General features: G+C 38.9%; 1 long non-coding RNA gene across 1 annotated transcript in view; it reads left to right on the top strand.

The window, feature by feature from the left end:
* LOC144333768 (uncharacterized) overlaps positions 1 to 21,864 on the top strand; it is a 69,099-nt gene that overhangs the window by 30,311 nt on the left and 16,924 nt on the right. The gene's annotated exons all lie outside the window — the stretch shown is intronic.

Here is a 21,864-nt window from a genome sequence, read left to right as displayed (position 1 = left end):
CACTAGTTTTACTCCTGGTTTTCCTTTTTATTTGTAGGAGTTTCTTCATGTCCTGGATACTAATACTTTGTCAGTTACAGGCATACCTTGTTTTATTGTAGCTTTGCTTTATTGTGCTTCACAGATACTGCATTTTTTTTTTTTTTTTTTTTTTTTTTTTACAAATTGAAGGTTGTGGCAACTCCATATTGAGCAGGTGTTTCAACAGCATGGATTCCCTTTGTGTCTCTGTGTCTTATTTTGGTAATTCTTGCAATATTTCAAACTTTTAAATTGTTATTATATTTGCTTTGGTGATCTGTGATAAGTGATCTTTGATGGTACACTGTAGTTGTTGTGGGACACCATAAATCATGCCCATGTAAGATAGGGAACTTAATTGATAAATAAGTTAGAGATAAGTTAAATGGTATGTTCTGACTTCTCCACTGACTGACTGTTCTCCTATCTCTCTCTCTCTCTGGGCTTCCCTATTCCCTGAGACACAGTAATATTGAAATTAGGCCAATTAACAACCCTACCATGACCTCTAAGTGTTCATATGAAAGGAAGAGTCATACGTCTCTTACTTTAAATCAAAAACTGAAAATGATTGAGCTTAGTGAGGAAAGCATGCTTAAAGCCAAGATAGACCAACCTCTTGTGTCAAACAGTTCATTGTGCATTGAAAGAAAGTTCTGAAGAAAACTAAAGTACTCCTGTGGTGAACACATGAATGATAAGGAAGTGAAACAACCTTATTGTTGATATGGAGAAAGTGTGAGTAGCCTGGATAGAAGATCAAACCAACTACAGCATTCCTTTAAGCCAAAGCCTTATCCAGATCAAGGCCCTAATTCTCTTCAAATCTGAGAAGGCTGAGAGAGGTGAGGAAGCTGCAGGAGAAAGGTTGTAAGCCAGCCAAAGTTGATTCATGAGGTTTAAGGAAAGAAGCCATCTCCTTAACATATGAAGTTCAAGATGATGCAGCAAGTGTTGATAGAGAAGCTGCAGCAAGGTGTCCAGAAGATCTAGCTAAGATAATTAATGCAGGTGGCCATATAAACAACAGATTTTCCATGTAGACAAAACACCCTTCTATTGAAAGAAGATGCCATGAGGACTTGCACAGTTAGAGGGGAGAAGTTAATGCCTGGCTTCAAAGCTTCGAAGAACAGGCTGACTCACTTGTTAAAGGCTGATGCAGCTGGTGACTTTAAGTTGAAGCTTGTGCTCATTTACCATTCCCTAAATCCCAGAGCCCTTAAAAATTATGAAGTCCCATTCACAATTGCTACAAAAAGAATAAAATACATAAGAATACAGTTAACAAGGGAAGTGAAGGACCTCTTCAAAGAGAACTACAAATCACTGCTCAAAGAAATCAGAAGAGGACACAAATGGAGAAACATTCCACATTCATTGGACAGGAAGAATCAATATCATGAAAATGGCCATACTGCCCAGTGTAGTTTATAGATTAAGTGTTATTCCCATTAAACTACCACTGACATTCTTCACAGAATTAGATAAAACTATTTTAAAATTCATATGGAACCACAAAGAGCCCGAATAGCCAAGATAATCCTAAACAAAAAGAACAAAGCTGGAGGCATCATGCTCCCTGGCTTCAAACTATACTACGAGGCTACAGTAACCAGAACAGTATGATACTGGTACAAGAATAGACACATAGACCAATGGAACAGAATAGAGAACTTAGAAACAAGACCGCACACCTACACCATTTGATCTTCAACAAACTTGACAAAAACAAGCAATGGTGAAAGGACTTCCTATTTAATAAATGGTGCTGGGAGTGCTGGCTAGCCATGTTTAGAAAAGTGAAACTGGACACCTTCTTTACACCATATAGAAAAATTAACTCGAGATGGATTAAAGCCTTAAGTGTTAAACCCAAAACTATAAAAACTCTAGAAGAGGCCGTGCACGGTGGCTCACGCCTGTAATCCCACCACTTTGGGAGGCCGAGGGGGGCGGATCACGAGGTCAGGAGATTGAGACCATCCTGGCTAACACAGCGAAACCCCGTCTCTTCTAAAAATACAAAAAAAATTAACCGGGCATGGTGGCAGGCACCCGTAGTCCCAGCTACTCGGGAGGCTGAGGCAGGAGAATGGCGTGAACCCGGGAGGTAGAGGTTGCAGTGAGCCGAGATCGCGCCACTTCTCTCCAGCCTGGGTGACAGAGCGAGACATAGGCACAGGCAAAAATTTCATGACAAAAATGCCGAAAGCATTTGCAACAAAAACAAAAATTGACAAATGGGATCTAATTAAACTAAAGAGCTTTTGCACAGCAAAAGAAACTATCAGAGTGAACAGACAATCTACAGAATGGGAGAACATTTTTGCAATTTATCCATTTGACAAAAGTCTAATATCCGGTCTACAAGAAACTTAAATTTACAAGATAAAAACAAGGCCAGGAATGGTGGCTCACGCTTGTAATTTAAGCACTTTGGGAGGCCAGGGCGGGAGGATTACTTGAGGTCAGGAGTTTGAGACCAGCCTGGCCAACATAGTGAAACCCCTTCACTATTAAAAATACAAAAATTAGCTGGACGTGGTGGCACACGCCTGTAATCCCAGCTACTTGGTACGCTGAGGCAGGAGAATCACTTGAACCTGGGAGGCAGAGGTTACAGTGAGCCGAGATTGCGCCACTGCACTCCAGCCTGGGCAATAGAGTGAGACTCTGTCTCAAAAAACAAACAAAAAACAACCCCATTAAAAATTGGTCAAAGGACATGAACAGACATATGAAAAAGAGCTCAGTATCAGTGATCATTAGAGAAATGCAAATCAAAACCACAACGAGATACCATCTAATGCCAGTTAAAATGGATATTATTAAAAAGTCAAGAAACAACAGATGCTGGCAAGGTTGCAGAGAAAAAGGAACACTTTTACACTGTTGGTGGGAGTGTAAATTAGTTCAACCATTGTGGAAGATGGTGTGGCAACCTCTCAGAGATCTAGAGGCAGAAATACCATTTGACTGAGCAATCCCATTACTAGGTGTGTACCCCCAAATATGTAAATTATTCTATTATAAATATATATGCATATGTATGTTCATTGCAGCAATATTCACAATAGCAAAGATATGGAATCAACCCAAATGCCCATCAATGATAGACTGGATAAAGAAAATGTGGTACATATACACCATGGAATACTGTGCAGTCCTAAAAAGGAATGAGATTATGTCCTTTGCAGTGACATGGATGGAGCTGGAAGCCATTATCCTCAGCAAAGTAACATAAGAACAGAAAACCAAACACTACATGTCCTCACTTATATATAAGTGGGAGCTGAATGATGAGAACACATGGACACATGGCGGGGAACAACATACACTAAGGCTTGTTGTGGGGGATTGGGGGAGGAAGAGCATCAGGAAGAATAATGGATGCTGGGCTTAATACCTAGGTGATGGGATGATCTGTGCAGCAAACCACCATGGCACACATTTACCTATGTAACAAACATGGACATCCTGCACATGTACTCCTGAACTTAAAATACAAGTTGAAGAGAAAAAAAAAAAAAAAAAAAGAAAACCTTCAAGGTGATGGTACTAGGAGGTAGGGTCTTTGGGAGGTGATTGGGGCAGAGGGGTGGAGCCCTCACAAATGGGATTAGTGCCTTTATAAAAGAGGCTGTGGGGAGACTGCTTTCCCCTTCTGCCATGCGAGGATGCAACAGGAAGGTGCCACCTTTAAAGCAGAGAGTAGCCCTCATCAGACGCTGGAAAAAAAAAAGAAAAACCTTCTGGAAAGGATTCACTACTCTAGAAGCCATTAAGAGCACTGTTGATTCATGAGACAAGGTCAAATATCAATATTAACAGGAATTTTGAAGAAGTTGATTCCAACCCTCATAGATGACTTTGAGGAGTTCAAGACTTCAGTGGATGAAGTATCTGCAGATATGGTGGAGATAGCAAGAGAACTAGAAGTGGAGCCTGAAGATGTGACTGAATTGCTGGACTCTCATAATAAAACTTAAATGCAGAGTTGCTTCTTATGAATGAGCAAAGAAAGTGGTTTCTTGATATGGAATCTACTCCTGCTAAAGATGTTGTAAACAATTGTTTAAATGACCACAGAGGATTTATAATATTACATAAACTTACTTGATAAAGCAGTGGCAGGGTTTGAGAAGATTGACTCCAATTTTGAAAGAAGTTCTTCTGTGGGTGAAATGCTATCAAACAACATTGCATACATTTTGTGTGTGTGTGTGTGTGTGTGTGTGAGAAAAGAGCTAATCAGTGCAGCAAAGCAAATTTGATTGTTGTCTTTTTGTTGTTGTTATTGTTGTTGAGACAGGATCTTGCTGTCTGTCACCCAGGCTGTAAAGCAGTGGTGCAGTCATCGCTCAGTGTAATCTCAAACTCCTGGAATCAAGCAGTCTTCCTGCCTCAGCCTCCCAAGTAGCTAGGACTACAGGCACGTACAACCAAACCCAGCTATTTAATTTTTTTTTTTTTTTTAATAGACATAGGGTCTCACTATGTTGCTTAGGCTGGTCTCAAACTCCTAGTCTCAAATAACCCTCCCGCCTTGGCCTCCCAAAGTTCTGGTATTACAGGCATGAGCCACCACGCCTGGCTCATTGTCGTCTTGTTTTATGAAATTGCCACAGCCATCCAACCTTCAGCAGCCACCATTCTGATCAGTCAGCGGCCATCAACATTGAGGCAAAACTCTCCACCAGCAAAACGATTATTACTTGCTGAAGGCCTAGATGATCATTAGCACTTTTTAGCAATAAAGCATTTTTAAAAATAAAAGTACATACATTGTTTTTTTCAGACATAATGCCATGTACATTCAATTAGACTATGTATAATATAAATACAACATATACACTGGGAAACTAAAAGAATTGTGTGGCTCATATTATTGCAATATCAGTTTTATTGAGGTGGTGTGTAACTGAACTGGCACTGTCTCCAAATTTATGCCCGTATATATGTTGCAAATATGTTTTCTTACTCTGAGGGTTGACTTTTTGCTCTTTCTGTATTGCCTTTTATAAGTAGAAGTTCTAAAATTAATTTTGTCAGTCTTTTTCTTCATAATGAGTGTTTTTGTGTTCATTTAGGAAATCCTTCCCTAGTCCAAGGTCAAGAAGAAACCATTCTGTGTGTATTCTGTTCTCACATCCATTGTGTTTTATTTTTCCATATGCTGTGAAAGAGGGGTCTAATTTCATTTTTTCATTGTGCAGTATTATTTATTGGAAAGTCCATTCCGTCTCCACTGCTCTGTAATGACATCTCTGTCATAAATCAAATTTCAGACAAGTCTATTTCTGAGCTGTTTGTGAGTTGTCTTTCTGTGTATATTCATCTATTTCCCTATGCATGTGCCAATACCACATTGTCTTACTCACTATAGCTTTATAATATATCTTGATGTCTAGTAACACACATCTTCGTCTTTGTTCTTTGTCTTCAAGTGTTTTGTTATAGTCTGAATTGTGTCTCCCCCAAAAACGTATGTTGAAGTTTTCATATCTCAGAATGTGACCTTATTTGGAAATAAAGTAATTGCAGATAATGTCCTCATTAGTTAAAATGAGGACATGTTGGAGTAGGGTGGGCCCCTAATCCAGCACAAATGATGCCCTTGTACGATGAGGGCTATGTGATGACAGAAACACACAAGGAGAATACTACGCGATGATGAAGGCAGGTTGGAGTTATGCAGCTGCAAGCCAAGGAAAATTAAAGACTGCCAGGAAACCACCAGAAGCTGAGAAAAAACAAGGAAGGATTCTCTGTACAGGCTTCAGGGGAAGCATCAACCAGGAAATACCTCAATTTTGAACTTGTAGCTGTCAGAACTGTGGGACAATAAACTTCTTTTTGAAGCCAGTACCACCTGGGTGTGGTGTTCTTTGTTATAGCATCTCTAGAAAACTAATACAAGTGCCTTGTTTTGGCTTTTTGCATTTCTATATTAATTTTAAAAGCAGTTTGTCAAATTCCATAAAAACTTATGATTTTGATAATATTGCATTGAATTTTTGCATAAATTGTGGAAGAAATGCCACATTTTTAATACTGACTGTTCTAATCCTTGGACAGTCTCCTCTATATTACTCTTCTTTAAGGTCTCTCAACAAGGTTTTATAATTTTCTCTATAAAGGTCTTAAACATCTTTATTAGATTTATTCCTAAGTAATTGGTAATTTTTTAATGCTATTGTAAATGGTATCTTTTATAAAATTAAAATTTCTATTTGTTGGTGGTATAAATAGATTTTTATATATTGATTTATTATCTAAAATGTTTGCTAAACTTGCTTGTTCTAAATGCCAACAATTTATTTATATATATTTTTTGGATTTTTGTGTATAATCATTATCAGCTGTAAATGATCATAATTATGTTTTTTCCTTTACTTTAATTTATTACCTTTAATTTCTTTTTTTTTCCTTCATGGCTAGGCCCTCCAGTGAAATGTTGACTGGAAACAGTGATAGCAGACTTTCTTGTCTTGTTCCTGATCTCAAATGAAAAACTTTCAGCATTTAAGTATGATGTTTACTGTATGTTTTTACAAATATCCTTTATCAAATTAAAGAAGATTTCTTCTGTTCTTAGTTTGCGCAGAGCTTTATTTGATGAAATTGTAAATGGATATTAAAGTGTGTTAAGTACTTTTATCTTCCTATATTGAGATGACCATATGACTTTTTTCTCCTTTAATCTGTTAACATAGTGAAATACATTAATTACTTTTTGAATATTAAACCAACCATACGTTTCTGGGATAAATGGGATAAATCCAACTTGATCATGATCTGTTTTTATACATTGCTAGATTGTATTTGCAAATCCAGTAGAGCAAACTATTAGCTCAGGATATTTGCATCTATGCTCATATATTAGGGTTCTCTAGAGAAACAAAACAAATATATACACAAAAGGAGATTTATTATGTGGAATGACTCATGCAATTATGGAGGCTGAGAAGTCCTATGATATGCTGTTGGTAAGCTAGAGACATAGGAAAGCTGGTAGTGTAATTCAGTCAGAGTCCAAAGGCCTGATGAGATTAGATGAAATGAAATGTGGCAGGCCAGGTGTGGTGGCTCATGCCTGTAATCCCAGCACTTTGGGAGGCCTAGGTGGGCGGATCACAAGGTCAGGAGATTGAGAACCATCCTGGCTAACACGGTGAAACCCCGTCTCTACTAAAAATACAAAAAAAAAAAAAAAAAATTAGCCAGGTGTGGTGGCGGGCACCTGTAGTCCCAGTTACTTGGGAGGTTGAGGCAGGAGAATGGTGTGAACCTGGGAGGCAGAGCTTGCAGTGAGCCAAGATCGCACCATTGCACTCCAGCCTGGGCAACACAGCAAGACTCTGTTTCAAAAAAAAAAAAAAAAAAAAAAGGCTGGACGTGGTGGCACGTGCCTGTAATCCCAGCACTTTAGGAGGCCAAGGCGGATGGGTCACGAGGTCAGGAGATCAAGACCATCCTGACTAACATGGTGACACCCTGTCTCTACTAAAAATACAACAAATTAGCTGGGCATGGTGGCGGGTGCCTGGTGCCTGTATTCCCAGCTACTTGGAAGACTGAGGCAGGAGAATGGTGTGAACACGGGAGGCGGAGCTTGCAGTGAGCTTGAGATCGCGCCACTGCACTCCAGCCTGGGGGACAGAGCGAGACTCTGTCTCAAAAAAAAAAAAAAAAAAAGAGAAAAGAAATGAGATGTGGCAACTCAACCAGTAAGGCAGGAAAAAAGGGGTGAATTCCTCCTCCTTCCAGCTTTTATTCTACTCAGGCCCTCAGTGGATTGGATGATACCCAACCATGTTGCGGAAGACAATCTTGTTTTACTGAGTCCACTGGTTCAGATGCTAATCTCATCCAAAAACACATTTACAGACACACCTAGAGACAATGTTTAATCCATGCACTCCATGACCCACCCAAATTAACACATAAAATTAACCATCATAGCTCATAAGTGAGGTTGGCCTGTAATTTTCTTTTCTTTATAATATCATTGTTAGGTTTTGGTATCACAATTATGCTAGCCATATGAAATGAGTTGGACAGTATTTTCTATTTTTCTATTCTCTGAAAGAGGTTGTATATAATGGGAATTATTAATTCTTTGTGTGTTTGTTAAAACTCACCAGTAAAATCATCTGGACCTGGAGTTTTCTTTGTGGGCACACTTTGACTACTGATTTAACTTCTTTACTGTTTATAGGATTCAATATTTTCTATTTCTTCTGATGTCAGTTTTATATATGATATTCCTCTAGGTTTTTATAAAATTTCATCTAAAATTTAAAATTTATTGACAAAAATCTGTCAATAATATGCTCTTATTATTTGTTTAATGTGTGTAGCATAAGTAGCGGTTCCCTTCTTTACCTTTGATATTTGTTATTCATTCCTTTTTTATTTTTTCCTGATCAGTTTCACCAAAGCTTTGTCAATTTTGTTAGTTTTTCTCAAAGAAAGACCTTTTGACTTTATTGGCTTTTGTCCATTGTTTTTTATTTAATTTCTATCTACTCTGTCCTTATTATTTATTTCCTTCTTTTCTTCAGTTTTCTTTTTCTTTTTCTAATTTCTAGAGACAAATGTGTAGCTTACTAATTTTTAGTCCTTATAATTTCCTGACATATTCAGTTTAAGTTATAGGTTTCCTTCTAAGTATTGTTTTAGTTGTATCTTAAAGTTCTGGTATTCAAGTTTGTACATTATCATTCAATTTAAATTATTTTCTAATTTCTCTCATTATTTATTTTCTTTGGCCCATTTCATAATTTCTCAAAAAAATGGCAATTTTTGTAGTTATCTTTCCGAAATGTATAGTGGTCACGGAACATTCTTTGTATGATTTTAGTCCTTTGAAATTTGTTAAGACTTGCTTTATGGTCCAGTATATGGGCAATTTTTGTAAATATTTCTTGTGTACATCTACATTTGGAGTCAGTGTTCTATGTATGTCTGGTACATCTAGTAAGTCAGTTTGTTAATTGTGTTGTTCAGATCTTTTGTCCTCATTTTTCTATGTTTGTCTTACATAAATTGGGGAAGAAATGTAATCTTTTTAATGTTAATGTTAAATGTCTTTTTTTGTTGTTTTGAGACAGAGTCTTGCTCTGTTGCCCAGGCTGGAATGCAGTGTGGTGATCTCAGCTCACTGCAACCTCCTCCTCCCAGGTTCAAGCAATTCTCCTGCCTCAGTCTCCCGAGTAGCTGGGACTACAGGCACATGCCACCATGCCTGGCTAATTTTTGTATTTTTAGTGGAGATGGGGTTTCGCCATGTTAGCCAGGCTAGTCTTGAACTTCTGACTTGAAGTGATTCACCCACCTCGGCCTCCCAAAGTGCTGGGATTACAGATGTGAGTTACCGTGCCCAGCCAATGTTAAATGGCTTAATATTGATAGTAAATGTTCTGTCATTTACTGAGAGAGGTATGCTAAATCTCCTAGCATGATTGTGGGTTCCTTTATTTATCTTTGTAGATCAGTTTTTGCTTCACATATTTTGAGGCCATGTTAGGTGTGTACAAATTTAAAATTTTATCTTCCTAGTCAATTGAAATTTTATCATTAGGAAGCCTCTTTATTTAGAATACTTTTTTTTTTTTAAGATGGAGTTTTGCCTTGTCACCCATGCTGGAATGCAATGGCATGATCTCGCCTCACTGTAACCTCTGCCTTTTGGGTTCAAGCGATTCTCCTGCCTTAGCCTCCTAAGTAGCTGGGATTATAGGCACCCACCACATGCCCAGCTAATTTTTTGTATTTTTAGTAGAGAGAGGGTTTCACCATGTTGACCAGGCTGGTCTTGAACTCCTGACCTCAGGTGATCCACCTGTCTCGGCCTTCCAAAGTGCTGGGATTACAGGCATGAGCCACAGTACCCGGACACTTTTTTCCTTAAAGTTGATTTTGTGTGATAGTAACATTAGTGCACACAGCTTTTTTATGGTTATTTGCATGGTTTATGATTTTTGCATCTTTTAATTTTCAATTTCTCAATGTCGTTTTAAAAATCCAGGTTAAAAATCTTTGTTTCTAACACTGGAACATCTAGTCTATTTACATTGAAGGTAAACATTGATATATTTTTATTTAATTATGTTATTTTTATTTTATTTTATTTATGTTTGACATGCCATTTTTTTCTCTCCTTGTTTGCTTTTTTTCCGGATTGACTGGCAATATTTTTTAAAATCATTAACTTTGTAGTTATATACTTCAGTTTTATTCTTTTAGTAATTACACTATACATTATAACATGCCTAATTTACTTATCAAAATCTAAGGTTAATAAAAACTTTGCCCTTCCTCCAGGTAATACAGGCAGTTTGTTAGTAGTATTTCATTTCCACTATGGCTGACTTTATTTTTTCCTCCATTTTAACTTTTTGAGTTACTTCAACATCATTACTTCACAGAATCATTGAAATGGATAGGCAATTTATTAATAGGAAGACATGATAAATTTAACATTGTTAGATGCAATTTCCAAACCAGTTTTAACTGGAAATTCAAAATTTACTTACATGTGTCTTCCATTGAGTTTTGGAGCTGCTAAGGAACACTGAACTCATTGTATAAGTTCTTATATTTAGACTTCTAAAGATTTTAAATATAAATAGGTATTTTAAGGGTAGATTTTTTACTTTAGCATAAATTTGGCCCACTTATTCTGTGTAGCACTTGGTGGGTGCTTTTAATCTGAAGGCCACTGTATTTTTTCTATTTTGGAAAAGTTTATGCCATTTCTTCAATGTTATTTTCTGGTGCTCCCATTATATATATGTTGGAGATGCCCAGTGGATCTTCCGTATTTTTTATAATGTGTTTGCACCTCTTTATTCCACCAAAATGGGTTTTGGGTAAATTCCCAGTACTCTTTCAGTATATCAATTCTGGATTCCATTATCTCAATTATTAAGGTTTTTGAAAACTTAAACTCTAATTTTTCATTTCCAGGATTTCTCGCTGTATCAGTCTGTTCTCACATTGCTACAAAGAAATACCTGAGACTGGGGAATTTATAAAGAAAAAAGGTTTAATTGGCTCATGGTTCTCCAGGCTGTACAGGAAGCATAGCAGTTGCTTCTGGGAGCCCTCAGGGAACTTTTTTTTTTTTTTTTTGGAACAGAATCTCGCTCTGTCGCCCAGGCTGGAGTGCAGTGGCCGGATCTCAGCTCACTGCAAGCTCTGCCTCCCAGGTTTACGCCATTCTCCTGCCTCAGCCTCCCGAGTAGCTGGGACTATAGGTGCTCGCCACCTCGCCCGGCTAGTTTTTTGTATTTTTTTAGTAGAGACGGGGTTTCACCGTGTTAGCCAGGATGGTCTGGATTTCCTGACCTCGTGATCCGCCCATCTTGGCCTCCCAAAGTGCTGGGATTACAGGCTTGAGCCACCGTGGCCGGCCCCTCAGGGAGCTTTTGCTCATGGTGGAAGACAAAGAGGGAGGAGGTGCATCTTACATGGCAGGAACAGGAACAAGAGAGAGAGAGGAGGTGGGGGGAGGTGTCACACACTTTTAAACAACCAGATCTCATGAAAACTCACCATCATGAGGACAGTACCAATGGGGATGGTACTGAATCATTCATGAGAAACTACCCCCATGATCTAATCACCTACCACCAGGCCCCACCTCCAACACTAGGGATTACAATTCAACATGAAATTTGATGTAGATGCAGACCCAAACTAAATCAGAAACTTTTTTTCTTTCTTTTCTTTTCTTTTCTTTTTTTTTTGAGACAGAGTCTTGCTCTGTTGCCCAGGCTGGAGTGCAATGGCCCGATCTCAGCTCACTGCAACCTCTCTCTCCTGGGTTCAAGCCATTCTTCTACCTCAGCCTCCCCAGTAGCTGGAACGACAGGCACGCACCATCACACCTGGCTAATTTTTGTATTTTTAGTAGAGACGGAGTTTCACCATATTGGCCAGGCTGGTCTCGAACTCCTGACCTCGTGATCCACCAGCCTCAGTCTCCCAAAATGCTGGGATTACAGGCATGAGCCACTGCACCCGGCCAGTAATTTTTTAAAAGGGCAATTTTATTGGAAAAGTTTCAAGTTCACTGCAACATTTAGAGGAAGGTACAGAAATGTAGCTTTTTCCAGCTTCCTTTCCATTTTCTCTCTTTTTTTTTTTTTTTGGATAGAGTCTTACTCTGTTGCACAGGTTGGAGTGCAGTTGTGTGATCGTGGCTCACTGCAACCTCCACTTCCTGGGTTCAAGTGATTCTCCTGCATCAGCCTCCTGAGTAGCTGGGATTACAGGCATGTGCCACCATGCCCAGCTAATTTTTGTATTTTTAGTAGAGACGGGGTTTCACCATGTTGGCCAGGCTGGTCTGAAACTCCTGACCTTAGGCAATCTGCCCACTTCGGCCTCCCAAAGTGCTGGGATCCACCCTAGTCTCTTACTTCAAGCAGTGTGACTGTATTTCATCTTCTACCTCACATCGGATGCATAGTCTTGATTTCCCTTAAGGATGTAAATTCCTGTCTGCCTTTGCCTACTGCATCCACCAGTTTATTGCTCTGTGTTTCTGTTAGAATTCTCTTCGGTTGCAGCCTAAATTTCATAAGAGCAGGAACTTTATTCTCTTCAGCTCAGCATCCTTTGTGTAGAACAATGTCTGTCACATTGTTGCTAAATAAAAGCTTGTTAAGTAAATTAATGAATGAATATTTGGTTTCTGACCCACAGAAATGTTTGTCTTTTTGTAAGCTTGGCTGCAATTATTTTTTTTTTTTCAAATTTCTGTTTCATCTTTCATTGCTATAAACTTATTTGGGGTGGGGAGGGGCCAAAACATGAATTTATGACATTATCTTGATCTGAAGTTGTGGCTAAATGTATATATATTAATACAGTTAGCTTTTTGCCTAATAGGAATGGATCACATGTGCTGCATTATCAGTCCTTATCTCACACAACCTTCAAATGCTTAAAGTTTTTAAGAATTTGAGCTTCACAAACTCGAAGTAATTTCCTAAGCACATCTTGATTTAATTTTCCTCCATACTCTAATGGTGAATAGCATTAGAATTTTCATGTTATATTTAACTTGATGAAAACCTGCCAAAAATAGTCATCAAACATAGCTTGTCTAATTAGCCTTTTTCTGTATGATTGTAATTGTGAAAGGGCAGAAAGTCTTGCAGGATATAGCATGCCCAGAGAATTAATTGGAAGCATACCCCAAAGAAGATTTGGCATATGTGTCAGTTTTCTCTTGCTGCTGTAACAAATTGCCACAAATTTAACAGCTTAAAACAATATCCATTTGTTTTCTCACAGATCTGTAGAACAGAAGTCTGGCATGGCATGGCATGTATTCTTTGTTCAGGATCTCACAAAGCCAAAATCAAGGTGTTGGTAGGGCTGCATTCATTTTTGGTGACTATTGGGAAGAATCTATATCCAAGCTGTATCCAAGGTATTAATCATGCCTTTTTATTTCTGTATTTCTGATGCTTTGACATCTGGGACTTTGCTGGCGCTCCCCTGCCTGTACCTCCCAGGTCTAGCCAATTCCTAGAGATAGTAAATGACTTGCCTTTGAGTGTACCTTTCATATGCAAATTAGCAAACCCACCAGAACCACTTCATTTATCAGACTCACATTCAGGACCCTTTTCCACTTGCTCAGTTATCCCAGGGCCTAGGTACCAGGCACGTGGGGAAAACCTCTATTCTCCAGAACCCAGTGTAATTTTTCTAACTTCCAGTTCTAAACCTGCATACTCCGCCTCACTCATTTCTTCCTATGGAAACCACAATTAGGGTTCTTGTGTCCTGACCAACCCTGGTGCTTCCCTGTGTGGTGTGACGTGCCCGCTCCTTTTGGCAGCTGTGAGTAACAAACTGTCTTTTCAATGGCAACTATCTTCTGATCTTTTGGCCCACCATATCTGAATAATAATAGGACTTACATTTTAAAGCACAAACTTACTCAGGTTGTTGGCAGAGTTCAGTTCCTTCTCATGCCTCCTACACAGCCCCCTTCACCTTCAAGCCCACAACAGCACATTATATCTTTCTCATACTTTCAATTCCTTTGACTTCCTTTTCTGTTACATCTCTCTGACTTCCTCTCCTGCTTTTAAGGGTAAATGTGATTATTTGGGGTCCCCTTGGATAATCCAGAATAATTTCCCTATTTTAGGGTCAGCCGATTAGAAACCTTCATTAGATCATTAACATCCTTTTACCATGTAATGAACCATACCGTAGGAGTAAGCCCGGGGCAAAGACCATGCAGACCAAAATTTTGCATACCACAACATTTTAGAAGTTAAATAAGAAAAGCTGGCTTCAAAATTTGGGAAGATATTATTAGAAGTTAATTTTTTTTATCTGTTCACATTACTGGCTGCAGGCTTTATTTATTTATTTATTTATTTATTTATTTATTTAAGAGACAGGGTCTCACTGCGTTGTCCAGGCCAGTCTCGAACTCCTGGGCACAAGCAATACTCTGAGTAGCTGGGACTGCACATGCGTGCCCTTGTGACTGGCTTACTGGCTACAGTCTTTAAGTTTCTGTGTTAAGAATTTCTATATTAAGATGGCTTTAGAATGGTATGACTGAAATGATTTCCTCTGTGAGAAATGGACCAGTTAAGTATGAGTCTAATTTTGCTTCTATTATGCATCAGGCCAAGATACTAAGCTTGCTTGACCCTTAGACTGTGTTCTCCTCTATTTGAAATTCCTAATATTTCTCTAAGGGGAAAGCTTAGGTGTTTTTGTGTTTTGTCACGCATAATTACCCCCACAGGACTCCTTAATACTCATTGTATTTTTCCATCATAGTAACTTTATATTGACTTCATCTGCTTATATGCTTATTGGGGAAAAAGTTCCGAGGCATAATTATACATTGATAGTTTAAAAAGTCTGACTTACATTGCCTAGTACCTGAACACAATTAAAAATACCTTATTTGCTGCAATTAATACAGGACCAAATAATGCAAATGTAAAGCATCTCAAAGACAAACATTTTCCGAGATCATTTTGTCCCATTACCTAGGTGCTTTCTGAAATGTTTGCAAGTGTGTTATCTTGTCCTACAAGTGCTTAGTCCCTCAGTTCCTCTAACCCTGTTTTCCTATGCCCTTTTCTCTTCTTTTGTCATTTAAACATTTTTCTTATGTTTGCTCCTTGCTTTTTCCCTTCTCCATTTTATATTTATTTCTCTGTGTGCATGTCCTAATCTTGCTTTACGGATTTCCTCGTTATGTGATTTCATCACTCACTTTGTTTTTCCTGGTTTTTCAATTTCCTTGGATTGTTGTTTCCTTTTTCTTTTCATTGTGTTTTTTCCAGCAAGCATTGTTGCCTCATATCATTTGCTCCTCAAACACAGCATTTTCTTCCAAAACAGATCTATACAATTTTTTGGCAAATAAACCTATAGTACACGCTGAAGTCTACTGATAGGAGAGGAAAGAGTAGTAATATTAGTGATAGTAATTGGCAATGTGAAGTTGGGTTTAGATATAGGGTCTTCCTCACCCTATTCCCAGTTACTCAAATTTTAGCCTTAGTTTTCTATCTTCAGAATATTACGGATTAGAATAACACAGTAAGGACAGATAACTACCTGAAGGTTAAGTGTTTTTCAATTTCTTGCCCAAACAGGAGGGCATGGCAGTCTTATGTGTTGGCTCAGGTTCAGAGGCATGCTTCTCATGTTTTTCATGCCTTTATAAAAGAAGTTCAGAGTTGCTCCAGCCCTAACATCTCATATGCCAAGAGCTCTGAATTTATTCCTGTAGGGTACGCTGTAGTTAATACACTGTGTGCTTAATGAGTCTCTGTTTGGGGATAAAGCCTGACTCTGAGCTCCTTCAAATCTGAACTGTCATTATTTTCTCAAAGTAAGTTACATTGACCGTAGCCTTGCCATTTGCTTGGTATGCTGCTCTGGAGCTGCTTTAACTCATGAAAGATTGGTGAAGTTTTCGTTTGGCCATGGTAGTTACAACAAAACCAGAGTTGGCTTTTGCAAAATCGTTTTGCTTTTGAGGCCTGGCCTTTGAAAACCGTTAGGATCTTTTGCAAGGCTTTTAAGAAAAATACCTTGTGAGAGTCAAGTCCAGTTTTGTTTTGTTTTTAAACTGCCACTATCATGGGAAATCTGGGCAGAGGAATCAGTTCCCCCTGTTCTCAGAGTTTAAGCAATGCCATACAAGACGCAGATGGGTAGCATTTTGCCTGTTAGGATATTTCCACTACTTTTTCTCCTGCTACAATTATTAAACAAATAAACAAAAAACCCGACAGCAAGTGATTCAGGTCTCCTTTTTTTGTTTGTTTCTTGGTTATTCAGGGCTTCTCTTCCTGTGTACTGATATGACACAAGGAGGCTCCCATAAATGCGGTGTTTAAGAGATGTTTTACTCTATGAGATATATAGTATCATACTGTCTATGCTAGGCTAAAGATCAGGATCGCTAACTTGACGTTGAGTTTATATTCACATTTCCTTTCTCTCTTTCTGTCTCCCTCCCTCTCTCTCTCTCTCTCTCTCTCTCTCTCTTTCTTTCTTTCTTTCTTTCTTTCCTCTTTCACTCCTTCCTTCCTTCCTTCCCTCCTTCCTTCCTTCCTGCCTGCCTGCCTTCCTTCCTTCCTTCCTTCCTTCCTCTCTCTCTCTTCCTCCCTTTCTTCCTTCCTTTCCTTTCTTCTCGCTCTGTCACCCAGGCTAGAGTGCAGTAGCACGATCACAGTTCACTACCGCCTTGACCTCCTGGGTTCAATTGATCCACCTGCCTCACCCCCTGAGTAGCTTGGACTACAGGCATGCACCACTTTGCATGGCTAATTTTTATATTTTTTTGTAGAATAGGGTTTCACCATGTTGCCCAGGCTGGTCTTGAACTCCTGAGGTCAAGCAACCTGCCTGCCTCAGCCTCCCAAAGTGCAGGGATTACAGGCATGAGCCACCATGCCCAGCCTCCCTTCATACTCTAAAACTTACAGTACGTTGAGGTACTAAAGATTTACACACACAACCCCACCCTCAACACACACATCTTCCACAGTGTTAAAAGAAAAAAAAAAATGTGACAGGAAAGATTTAAGCCCAAAATAAAGTAGAATTTATTTTCTTTCCTTTTCTTTCATTCCTTCCTTCCTTCCTTTCTTTTTTTAAAGACAGGTCTCTCTGTTAACCAGGTTTGAGTGCTGTGGCATGGTCACAGCTCACTGACCTCCTGGGCTCAAGGGATTCTCTCATCTCAGCCTCCTGAGTAGCTGGGACTACAGGCACGTGCCACTGTGCCTGGCTAGTTTTAAATTTTTTTTTTTTTTTTTTTTTGTAGAGATGGAGTCGGGGGTGAGGGTCTCACTATATTGCCTAGGCTGGTCTTGAACTCCTGGCCTCAGAGATCCTCTTGCCTTGGTCCTCAAAGTGCTGGGTTTGGAGGCGTGAATCCAGGCCCGCCTGGCCTAAAGTCGAATTTCTTGAATGTTGAGATTATTAAGGGATTTAGTATTGATAGAGAATCCACTAGGTACCTACACTTACATATATCATGTTATTTAATTCTGCTAACTACCATGTGAGGGAGGTATCATACGCCTCATTTTATAAAATAAATGAGGACTCAGAGAATTAGAAGTATTTAAGGTAAGTGGGAGTGAGGAACACTAGGTCTGTCTTTCTCGAAGGTTTATGCTTTTTTCAGCACAGTGACCAGAATAGATTTTGAGTTTTATTCCCCCTGAAAGTCTTTAAATTCTTATTTTTAGTAGTTCAGGATCATTTAATGGAAGTCTGGAGGTGAAAATAATGGAAAGATAGCTCTCAGAGGTGCTGGGAGATCTAGGTTCTAGAGCTGGTACTAGTTTCCACATGTGAAAGTAGAGACACGGCTGCTTATTTTGTCTAGATCTTGTCAGTTGTGAAGCAGTCTTTACAGGCAAAGTGCTATTATTGAGTAAGAAAATGTCAACCATTTTTTTTTTTTTTTTTTTTGGTGGGGTAAACAGAACACAGTTTAGGGTTTTTCCTACTACTACTCACTTTACTAGATTATCTGCCTCTAGCGAAAAGTGATTACGATTAAAATTCACAAACTCATGAATCAAGAAGACGTGAATAGTCAGCATAACTCATGCCTGTTGCCTTGCTTAGGATTATTAGAACAAGGAGAGAACAAGGAGAATCATTAGAACAAGGAGAGAATGGCTCCTGTCTTGTGGCAAAAAGTTAAAAAAGTGGTAACTTTGGAATTTAAGCCAGAATCATAGGTCTTGTTGTCAGGTAGGCCCTCATGAAGTCATCTGCCTTAATCCCACCTTTGGCCAGGCAAGGTATAAATCCCTACTTTATGGATAAAATAACAGAGGCTAAGAGGTTACACTTGGTAAGTTGCAGAAGGGTGCCATGAGTGGGGAGCTGGGAGTAGAATCATCTCCAAGAGCAATCTTCTTCCTATTGCAAAACACCAAAGCAAGTCCTGGTGTCAGAGATGTCTCTTTTCTAACGGATCACTTAGTTTTGCATTCCCCGACCTGGGAGTGATCTGTCTCCTCACCTTCTGAGTCAACCACTGAGGCTAATCTACAAATGATAACTAAAAATCTTTGAAATAAAAGGACCTTCCATAATAGTTCTCTCTAACAGACCCTGAAACACCTGCATTGCATATGCTGACCCTAGATCACCACATCCAGAACACCTGGGTTAATTTCTATAGTTTCAGAAACAGGTTATTCATTGCTTTTATGTGAAGTAAGTAGTGAGTGTCGCAGATTTTCCCCACAAAATTTCCCTTGGCAGCCTCTTTTTACTTCAGGTGTTTAGGGTCTGCTATCTTGTTAATCATTCAATAAACCAGAATGTGAACATTTCACAAGTCTCTGATTGTACCTGGTGTATGTGCATCCGTGCACCATTCCCCCATTCAAAGTTGTTTCATACTGGAATGGCCCTCATCACAGTAAGTTCTTGCCAGCTGTTTGTTAGGAACTCTGTGAAGAGGATCCAGGCATAAGATTAAGATTCAAACTAGATGAATTTCTGGGGTCTCTTAATCCTGTGAAACTATGGTTTTTTGATATCAGCATTGGTCAACTGAGAGTCATGAGCCTTAGATAACCACTCGCTAGTGGTAGTGATCAGTACAGACAGCCACTTTGAATGTGTGTGTGTGTTTTTTTAAATGGGGCTTATGTTTTAAATGCCTCACGAACTTTCAAAGGGGGCACTGAGAGAGTTATATCTTTAAATGCTATCAGATAGTGGCACAGTAGCCTTAAAGATGATAGGAATAGGATAAATTTGTTAATTTCACTGCTTGGCAATTAGGGTAATCATAGTTACCCTAATTTTCTCTTCATCTTCATGGTTATGACAAATATTTTATGTAAAGTGATAGATAGTAAATATTTAGGCTTTCTGGGTCACTTAAGCTCTCTGTCACATATTCTCGTTTTTTTTTCCTCCTTCTCCTCTTCCTCTTATTTGTCCTCCTTGTCCTCAATTCTTTCAAAACCTTTCTTAGCTTGGAGACAGTACAAAGGCAGGATGCAGGCCACATTTGACTCAGGGACCGATAGATTTCTAACTCCTGGGCTATATCATAGTTGTTTCTTTTTTAAATACTTCATTATTAATGGAAAGTTAGATTGTTCACATTTTTCACTGTTTCAAGAAATGCTGTAGTTAAAATCCGACTACTTGTGTTTTTGTGGATATATGCTGTATTAGTCCGTTTTCATGCTGCTGATAAAGACATACCTGAGACTCAGTAATTTACAAAAGATAGGGGTTTAGTGGACTTACATTTCCACCTGGCTGGGGAGGCCTCACAATCATGGCAAAAGGCAAGGAGGAGCAAGTCACATCTTATGTGGATGGCGGCAGGCAGAGAGCTTGTGCAGGGAAACTCCTGTTTTTAAAACCATCAGATCTCTTGAGACTCATTCACTATCATGAGAACAGCGCAGGAAAGACCCACCCCCATAATCCAGTCACCTCCCACCGGGCTCCTCCCATGACATGTGGGAACTGTGGGAGTTACAATTCAAGATGAGATTTGGGTGGGGACACAGCCAAACCATGTCATATGCTAATAAAGTCCTAGAAGTTTAATCAATGGTTAAAGGGTTTTGTATTTATATTGAGATGGATGTTGCCAAATTAACCTTTGCAAAGTTTGTACCGTTTATATGTCCACAGATAAGAGTGTGAGAGTGCTATTCCGTGCACCCTTGTAAAAACTTGATATTATCAAACTTTTGAATTTCCACCCATCTGATGAATAAAAAATAGTACTTCACTTAAAAAAATTGTATTTTCCTCATTCTTAGCAATGTCAGGAATCTTTTCATGTGTTTATCTGGCATTTGAATGTATTTCCTGTGAATTTCCTGTTCATTAGTTTTTTGTTCTTTTCCTGTTAACTTGGAGAGCTCTCATTAATTCTTTCTTTATTTTACATGCTGTAAAACTTCCAAGTCTGTCACTTGTCTTTTAACCCTGCTTAGAAATTTCATACTTTTATTTTATACAAATGAATAATCATTTACTTTGTGACTTGTGGGGACGTTGTGTCTTGCTTTGGATGTGTCCATTATCAGACTAGAAGTATGTATTTATGATAGGACATTTGACTAAAGTCCTATCAGGATTTGATGTAAGGAAAACATTGGTTTCTCTCAAACAATTTCTATGCTTTTTTGTCTTGACTGGGGTTAAGCTGGGTGCTATGAAAAGCTAGCTCCCAAATCAAAATCTATGGCAGAGAAGTATGACATCAGGAGACCCTAAATATGAATGGGTCAGCTTTGAGAATTTGAGTTTGTGACAAACTTGATCAGCAGTACAAGGGTGTTGGTGGGAAGCAAGGCCTGGAAATAGGGATGGATGCATGAAATCTAGGGCAGTCTGTAGCTATATGTCCCGAACCTGTGAACTTACAACTTCTCCAGGCTCACAATTCTTTGTCCACAATTCAGAAATCCAAAAAGCTCTAAAAACCTAGGCTTAAAAAATTTTTTGTTGTCAAAATCTGATCTAAATGGTTGTCAGACCACTTAAAGTCTTTATTCTACTTAGTTTTAAAATTCACACATTTTGCTGTATAAATAACAATGTGGTTGATTTTACATTGTTGCTTCTGGCCCTACTGGAGGGTATTGTGTAATATATGGTGTATGTGTCTCCTTACCTTTCTGGAATCAAAAAATTCTAAATTCTGAAACATATCTGCTCTCAAGGGTTTTTCTTAAGAAATTGTAGACTTGTAATAAATATCTTACCTGAAGGCCCAGGCAGAAATAGCTCCCTTCTTGCCTGTTTATGGTTTCTGATTTGACTTTCTAATATTATTTTTAATGATTTTGATGCATATGCATTTTTAGTATGAGCTCTCAATTTGTTTGGCAATAGAGGTCCCCTAACAGGATCCACACTAATCCTTGCCCTTGTGTAGTACCTTCCTATATTAAGTCAGAGCTGCTCTGTGTGCCCATATAGAACATAGACAGACGTGAAGATGTGAGACTTTGGAGGCTAGGTTATAAAAGGCATTTCAGCCTCTGCCTTGGTCTCTTGAATCTCTCTGCTTCTGGGGGAAGCCAGCTGCTATGTGGTAAAGACACACAGAGCTGCAAGGAGAGGCCCAAAAGGAGAGGAGCAAATTTGCCAGCCACATGAGCAAGACATCTGGAAGTGGATCCTCCAGCCCCAGTCAAGCCTTCAGATGACTGTAGTCCTTACGTACACCTTGACTGCAAAGTTATGAGACACTCTGAGTCACAACTGCCCAACTAAGCCTCCCCCATATACGTGATCCCCAGAGATTATGAGAAT

Source organism: Macaca mulatta, chromosome 13 (assembly GCF_049350105.2).
Source record: "Macaca mulatta isolate MMU2019108-1 chromosome 13, T2T-MMU8v2.0, whole genome shotgun sequence".
Lineage (NCBI taxonomy): Eukaryota > Metazoa > Chordata > Mammalia > Primates > Cercopithecidae > Macaca > Macaca mulatta.
Note: the sequence above shows the minus strand (reverse complement) of the source record. Positions and strands in the feature narration are given on the sequence as shown.